Genomic DNA, 8,778 nt, shown 5'->3' with positions numbered 1-8,778 from the left:
ACCAGACCCAAAACGTTAACTCTGACTTTTTTCTTCACAGATGCTGCCAGGCCTGCTGAGCTTTTCCAGCAGCTTCTGTTTATGTTCTGGATTTTTTTTTCTCAGTTTGCATGTTAGCTTGACCAGAAGAACAGTTGTATGTGAATAAAGGTAAAGTCACTATAGTCTCACCAGACTGTAGGGCTGCTCTCTCATTAGAAAGAGACAACTGATGGTGGTTTAACCTGATGGTCACTGTGTCTCAGGTGAAGGCAGAGATTGAGAGGGTGAATCCTTCACTGTGACCTTAGTGGGAAATGAACCCATACAATTGGTGTCACCCTGTATTGGGAACCAATTGTCCTGCTAACTGAGCTACACTGACCCTACCCCCCCACCTGAAAAGGGAATCAAAATATTTTTCTCAAGGTATACAAACATTAAAAGAGTAGTAAGAGGTAGGGTGGAGCCAATTACAGACCTGCAAGCAGAGGGTGCGACCAAAGTACTAAATGAGGACTTTGCGTCCAGGGAAATGGATGTTATCAAAGAGAGTTATTGAGGTACTGGATAGGCTAAAAATTGATAAAGTAGACGTTGTAGAAAGTCTGGGTTATATCCCATTGAGACCAGTATAGCTGCCAAAGGAGGTAAGGGTTGACGGTGTGGAGATATATTTGGGGTAAGTGCCAGCAGTCTAGAGAATTGCTACATCCTTGTTCAGGAAAAATTTTAAGGATCAGTCCAGTTCCTAGAGGTCACTTAGTTTAATGTCAGTGGTGGGGAAGCTTAGCGAAGCTGCAATTCAGGACAAAATTAAGAGCTATGTGAATGAGTGTTGATTAATTTAAAGAACACCAGCATGGATTTGTTAAAGGAGAATGATATTTAACCAAGTTGGTTGAGATTTTTGACAAAGCAAGAGAGAGGCTTAATGAGGATGATGTGGGCGGGTTTGGTGTAGTTCCACATCAGGAATGCCAGTGAAGTTGAAACCAGTAGAAGGAAAGGAACAGTGACAGCATTGATCTGAAGTTAAGGGAGTGATGCAAAACAGAAAAAGGTGCACATGGGCATTCCTCAGAGGTCAGTACTCAGATCATTGCAGTTCTTGTTCCACCTCAATGACTGAGACCGAATGTAGAAGGACAGTGTAAGAACTGGCAGATGGCATAAAGCTTGGAAGGAGAGTGAGCCATGAGGAGATTAGTATTACGCTCCAGGCTAAGGTGAAATGGGCAGACATGTGGCAGATGCAGTTTAGTAAAAGGAATTGCAAAGTGATGCGTTTCGGTGGGGGCTGGGACAGAAACATATTTTAAATGTCTTGTTTTCATTTTAAGGTAGGGCCGAGTTGCAGCAAATTCTACCTCCTGACACAGTCCAGCTGCTGCAGTCTATAACCCAATCAGCGCTTCATCAAGATTTTGCTGCCATCATGGATTAAAGTGAAACCGGTAAACAGCATCAGAATGTGCATTTGTCTACAAGCTGAGTTGTAAAATGATACAATACAGCAGCTAGCTATTTGGTCCACTATGCTTGTGTTGGTTCTTGGCCAAAGTTATTCAATTAGCTACAATCCCTTGTCCAGCTCTCATAGCTCTCACTTGCCTCCTTTGAGTGTTTATCCAATTTCTCTCTGAAACATTGACATCGAGTGTTTCCCAGGGCCATTATAGAACTGCATATCTCATTACTTAAATATGATTTACCTCATCATACCTCTAGTCCATTAACAAATTGAATAAAGTCTGTGTTCTCTAGTAAATGATTCCACCACTGGAAATAATGGATTATAATTTACTCTATAATAACCTTTCATGGTTTTAAACACTTCTATTAAAATCTCATCTTTCTCTGCTTGAGAAAGAGCAAGACCAGCTTCCTGTAGTCCCGTCATTGCACTGAAGTGCTGCATTCCTGAAACAAATATGTTACCATCTCCTCCATGCCCCCCAGCAACCCCCCTCCCAAAATCTTGACATTTTTCTGAAAATGTGGTGCCCAGAATTGGACGCAGCTGACACCAAATTTTTGAAAAGTTATTTTATAACGTCCCTGCTTTTGACCTCAGTACTTCTGTTCATAAAGTCAAGAATCCCATATTTTGTTTTAAAAGTGTTGTTACTTTCCATGTGATATAGCAGTCTCCTGGCAAGGGCAGCATATTTTGCCCATCTCTAATTGCTCTTGAATGGAGTTGCTTGTTCGGTCACTTCAGAGGGGGGTTAAGAATCAACCACATTTTGCTGTGGCTGTGGAGTCACGTGTAGGCCAGACCAAGAGAAGATGGCAGATTTCCTTCCCTAAACAGCATTAGTGAACCAGATGGGGTTTAATAACCATCAGTGGTAATGTCACGGTCGCAAACACAGATACTGATTTTATATTCCTTTTTTGCTTCCCTATCTTTCCCCAATACTTTGTAACCACAAATATTACATTTCTAATCCTCCCCTTGTTTGAGCCAGGTCCCTACTGTTGTCGCTGTATGGTAATCCTGTGTGGCGATTCATACCTCCGCCTTTTTAAACACCCATGCACTTTTAACTCATCCTGCTCCATCTAGTGATTCCCCCTCCAACGCCTGATCCACTGTTTCTTCCCTTTGGATCCCAGTCCTCTGTGCATCTGATACTCCTCTCCAATATGCATTGTATTAGAAAGCAACAAAAAATTGCTTGACTGACAATTTGCTGAAGTGTTGGTTCATTAAATGCACACTTATTATTCCAATAATTCACACCCCTTTATCTCATTCCTGTTACTAGGAAATACTGGCATATGGAAATGCTGGAATGGGAAATATTGGAAGAAATCAACCAAGAAATTGAACTGATAGTGCTAATATCTTGACAGTACATTTCACAGTTTATACCCTGTTATCAAAATCCTGAGATCACCAGATGATGCTCTCCTGTCATCTGCTGGATCTTAAAATTTGTATTGTGCTCATTGACTTTTGTTTTCCTTCATATCATTGGTAAGTGGTGACATTTGCAGAAAAATAGCAATAATACAAGCTTATCAGTAAAGAAAACTTACAATGTATTTTCTTTTTTATTCATTCATGGGATGTGGGCATCACTGGCCAGGCCAGCATTTATTGCACATCCCTAATTGCCCAGAGGGCAGTTAAGTGTCAACCATATTACTCTGGGTCTAGGGTCATTTATAGACCACACAAATTAAGGATGGCAGTTTCCTTCCCTAAAGGACATTAGTAAACCAGATGGGTTTTTCCTGACAATCAACAATCATTAAACTCCTAATTCCAGACTTTTATTGAATTCAAATTCCACCATCTTCCATGGCAGGATTTGAACTCAGGTCCCCAGAACATTCCCAGTGTCTCAGGATTAACAGTTCTGCAATAATACCACTAGGCCACTGCCTCCCCTTCCCTGGCTTAGTTTGCTCACAATCATTAAGAGTTGGCTTCCATTTAGTCAGCTAAGGTTGAGTGCGCCAAATGGCTGGATTTCAATAAATTGGCATTGGATAAAAAGCACATCTGATGGTATTACAGAGGAGGCATAATTACCCCGACCCTTGGGCAGTGCCCTTTGGAATACATGTCAGCAGTTCGTAAAAGCATTGCTGATGGATCTTCCATGGCCTTCCTTATTGAAGCTTGGCAGAGTGCCAGTGAATGTCTGGTTAGCTGATAGCAAGTACAGATACAACCTGAACTAGTCTCTCTTATACAAGGCCTTAACCAATCGCACTTCAGTTTATCTTTGGCCACCTATAATATAGATGAGGTACAGGGGCGTGACCAGTAAAATAGTTATCTTCCCCCAGAGTCCAGCAGAGATGCGAGAGAACTTTTAGGTAAATTCAACACCGTTTTCTTTCTTTTTTGGAATACGGATGAGTTGTTTTTGGGAATAATCACTGTTCTTGATTGATGCATGTATTCCCAGTTAATGATTTGATTAACCTTTTCAATTGTGTCACAGTCTTTAAAGTCATCCACTGAGATATTGACATTTATTGCTCAACAGCGATAACAGCTACCAGTGAGAAAGGTTAAGAGCAAAACGGCCGTATGCATGAACTGCAATTGGTTGTTGATCAGTTTTGAAGATAAAGTTGAAGAATTGATAACATTGCATGTATGAGAGAAAGTGTGGTGCTTCTGGGTTTCAGCTGCAGAGTGTGGGGACTGGAAATTCTGGTACCTTTGGACTGTGCACTTTGTGGGTGAAAATGTCATGATTACTGTCCTCAAACACCGACAGAAATGTGTGACCTTCTAATGGTAATTGGCAGTCATAAAAGGTCACACAGCTCTGTATCAGATGTTTAGCGAATGAGCGCTGCATTTTTGAAACTTTTCCACAACACGTTAATCCAGAATTCTTTATCATCTTTGACTGTGGTGAATCAGTTGTCATTGCTGGAGATTTAATTAGTTCCCACAGTCAGGTTGTCTTCACAGTCTCTTTCCAATGAAATAGACTTTATGGGACTTGATAAATTTGATGTATTGTCTTCTCACTAAACCAGAAATGAAATGGGATTGTGGCCATTGCTATTCTTATTTTAAATCAACAACTCCCATATTAATATGCAAAAATAGGAATTGCTGGACAAGTTCAGCAGGTCTGGCAGCATCTGTGGGGACAAATCAGAGTTAATGTTTCCACAGTTCTTTTGGCTTTTATTCCATATTGATAAGTATCACCTGTAATGTAGAAAAATGTCCCATCGTTCCCACAGGCGGGAATTGGCCAAAAATGAATGCCTTAATGGAGTAGGAGCTATTGGCAAGAATGAGAGAAGTGTCTAGGAAGGGAGGAAAGGAAAAACAAATTGAAGTATTGAATTGGATGTTATATCATGGACGAAAGATTTTGCGCAACATTTATCACTTCATTTGATTCTTTGGGACCACCTGCATTTTGAAGTTGTCAGTTTGCCTAACAAGCAATTGTCTTTTTTTATTCACTTGTGGGGAATATGGGTGTCACTGGCTGGGCCCAGCATTTATTACCCATCCCTTGTTGTCCTTGAGAAGGTGGTGGTGAGCTGCCTTCCTGAACCGCTGCAACACATGCTGTGGGTTGACCCACAATGCCATCAGGGACGGAATTCCAGGATTTTGACCCAGCAACAGTGAAGGAACAGCGACATATTTCCGAGCCAGGATGGTGAGTGGCTTGGAGGGGAATTTGCAAGCGATGGTGTTCCCATGTATCTGCTGCCCTTGTCCTTCTAGATGAAAGTGGTCGTGGGTTTGGAAGGTGCTGTCTGAGGATCTTTGGTGAATTTCTGCAGTGCATCTCGTAGATAGTACACACTGCTGCTACCGAGCTTTGGAGGTGGACGGAGTGGATGTTTGTGGATGCAGTGCCAATAAATGGGCTGCTTTGTCCTGGATGGTGTCAAGCTTCTTGAATGTTACGGGAGCTGCACTCATCCAGGCAAGTGGGGAGTATTCCATCACATTCCTGACTTGTGCCTTGTAGGTAGTGGGCAGGTTTTGGGCAGTCAGGAGGTGACTGGATGCCTAGTCTCTAACCTGCTGTTGTAGTCACTGAATGATATGGCTAGTCCAGTTCAGTTTCTGGTCAGTGGTATTCCCCAGGATGTTGATAACTGGGGAGTCAGTGATGGTTATACCATTGAATACCATGGGCTGGTGGTTAGACTGTTAATCATTGGAAATGATCATTGTCTGGTATTTGTGTGGCAAAAATATTACTTACCACTTTTCACTCCAAACCTGGATAATGTCCAGGTCTTCCTGAATTTGAACATGGACTGCTTCAGTATCTGAGGAGTCGCAAAAGGTGCTGTACATAGTGCAATCATCGGTGACCATCCCCACTCTAACCTTAAGATGGAGAGGAAGGTCATTGATGAAGCAACTGAAGATGGTTGCCTCTAGGTCACTATGCTGAGGAACTCCTGGAACTGAGATGACTGACCCCCAACAACCATGACCATCATCTTAAGGTGTCAAGTTTGACTTCAACTAACAGAGAGCTCCTGACTCCCCCCCAACACCGCCATCTCACCCCCCCCCCACACACACACCCCGCGCCCCCAGACCCCCCCCCCCACCCCTTACCCATTGATTCTAGTTTGCTAGGGCTCCTTAATGTCACAACAGATCAAATGCAGCCTTGTTGTCAAGGGCCAACACTCTCACCTCTCCTCTGGGGAATTCAGCATTTTTGTCCATGTTTGAACCAAGGTGGCAATGAGGTGAAACTAGCAGAACCCAAACTGGGCATCACTGAGCAGGTTATTGCTGAGCAGGTACTGCTTGATAGCACTGTTGATGACACATTCCATCACTTTACTGATGATCGAGAGTAGACTGATGGGGCTGGGTTGGATTTGTCCTGCTTTTTGTGTACAGAATATACCTGGGCAGTTTTCCACATTGTTGAGTAGATGCCACTGCTGTAACTGTGTTCTCAACCAGGACAGCAGCAAGTTCTGGAGCACAAGTCTTCAGTACTATTACTGGAATGTTGTCAGGGCCCGTAGCCTTTGCAGTATCCAGTGTCTCCAACTATTTATTGATATAATGTGGAGTGAATCAAATTGGCTGAAGACAGGCACATATGATACTGGGGATCACTGGAACTACAAATTGTGTCTAGTCATCTCAATGGGCTGAATGGCCTAATTTCTGCTCCTATATCTTATGGTCTTACAAACAGTAGTAGTAATGTTGTGCTCACTATGTGCAGATGAATACAATTTAAACAAATGTTAACGGCTCATGCCTCAGAATTCTTTCATAAACATTCCTCAGTTTTGGACCCACCTCAGTCATTTGTAGATGGCGCTAGGAGGGGCAGGGCAATTGTTACCCTCATCAGAGAGAGTATGGCCAGAGGATAGAGCTTCCCTCTTCTTCGCCTGGAGGAGAAACCGAGGAATAACGCCTTGAAACAGGAAACGATCTGGGACTATGTGCTGAGGAGCGCACTAAAGCTGCCAAAGCCCAGTGGGGAAAGACCATTGTCTAAGGTCTTTCTGCCAAAATGTAATGAGGATCTGTTACATTTCGAGATCCCCTCATAGCCTTAATGGGAATATAAACAGTTTCCTTTCACGTTTTGAAATTGCCTCTTATTGTTGCAACCAGATTGAAGCTCCAATGAGGAATGTCAAAATTCAAATGCATTTTCTGCAAAGTCTGCACGGGTTTGTTTTGTACTTGTATTTATTTATAATCTATGAATAAAGTATATTTTTGAAATTAAAAAAAAAATCATGCCTGGATCATGATTGGGACAAAATTTAAAAGAAAAATGAAATATCTCTGGGCCAATATAAGAACAGGCACACACGTGTGTGATCTTCCAGGAAAATGCCATTGGAATCCTTTGGTTTGATGGCATTTTGCAGCTTCTCTCCTCTGGTGGGTGTCTTCAACTTTTCACCTCGTTTATTAAAAATAAGTTAATGGGTGCTCCTGAGTGAGGGTACCCTGGCAAATGGAACAAGAATAGCAGCCAGTATAATTATAGCCTGTACTTTATATTTTACTGTTCGTACATTGACTAACAGCAAAAGGACAGCTTTTTTTCTTTCCATACATTTAGTAATTACTATGAAGCCAGCAGTAGTGGATTTCTTCAGCATTTTCATTAGTGTAAATTTCAGAGTTACCATTTGCATTCTGAATAATCCTGAAATACTTCACACTCCAGGCACCACTTTACAAAGAGGGCAGTTTACTCTTTAAATTTGAAAAGAGCAGGACCAACATATCCTTCTTAAAAAAAAAGGAGCACTTTCAAAAACAAAACTAAAGCAATGAAAGTAATTTTAACACAAATTGAAAACTCTTTAATCATAATTCATCATGGACACATTAGCCAGCAGACTCTTGTTAAAAATATACATTAAAGCAGAGGAATAAATGTTAACTTGAAATGAACATTATTTAATTATGATTGATTTTAGGTGCATCAGGCAATGAGATGTATGAATCTATCCATATCCACATTACAAAGCACTTTTACTAAAACTAAATTACTGGAAGATTTCTTAAAAATGCACACTGGCATACATTGAGCTAAAAATCAAGGGTTTAATAATGAGATGAGGTGACACAAATTTATTAGCAGGAGTGGGGTTAGTCTAAGAAATCAGAACCAGGCCTTTGAAGTGTGAAATCAAGAAATTTATATGAACTCTCCTACAAATGGAGATTGTTGTTAAATCAATTATTGGATTTAACCTTAAGATTATTTGACTTTTGTTAAGCAAATGTATTAAGAGATATGGAAATAGGTCACAGATCCACTATTGACTTACTGGATGGAAGAATAAGCTTGAATGGTCTATTTGCCTTGCTTTGTGTGGCTTGGAAAGATAGTGTTTAAGCCAAGGTGAACAAAAATGAATAAAATCCAACTGATGACTGTACAAAGTGAAGAGGCATCAAGGGTAACTCTAACCTAATCTGTGAGGTGAGAGACTGCCATCGTTACATTGGCTGCTCGATGTCACCTGACAATGCTGCACATTGTTATATCCCAATCTGTTCTTTTTAACTTTTCGTTCTATAACTAGCTACTGACATTAATTTTCTTAAAGTTTATCAGAAAAAAGTGGGATTCTGCAGAAGGTTCATGATTCAGTTAGTCCCCCCACCCCTCGGGGGAATCTTCCTTGGGGACAGCAGGAATCCACACACATCGGGATTGGTCACAGAGGTACCCGAAGCTAAGAAGGAGTTTAATCCTACGGCCTCTCAACAGGTACAGAAAAAAACAATCGGGAAGAAGAGTTATAATATGGTGGGAGAAACAAGGGGGTATG

At 41.4% G+C, this 8,778-nt stretch overlaps 1 long non-coding RNA gene across 1 annotated transcript; it reads left to right on the top strand.

The window, feature by feature from the left end:
* Positions 1-1,329: 1,329 nt before the first annotated feature.
* On the top strand, positions 1,330-3,022 carry LOC125481304. The gene is made up of 2 exons (XR_007261281.1): positions 1,330-1,436; positions 2,754-3,022. It is a non-coding gene; the product is annotated as an uncharacterized LOC125481304 (long non-coding RNA).
* The last annotated feature ends 5,756 nt before the right edge of the window (positions 3,023-8,778 follow it).

Source organism: Rhincodon typus, unplaced genomic scaffold (genome assembly GCF_021869965.1).
Source record: "Rhincodon typus isolate 14 unplaced genomic scaffold, sRhiTyp1.1 hic_rhity00001652, whole genome shotgun sequence".
Classification (NCBI taxonomy): Eukaryota; Metazoa; Chordata; class Chondrichthyes; order Orectolobiformes; family Rhincodontidae; genus Rhincodon; species Rhincodon typus.
The sequence above is the reverse complement of the archived record's forward strand: the minus strand, read 5'-3'. Positions and strand labels throughout refer to the sequence as shown.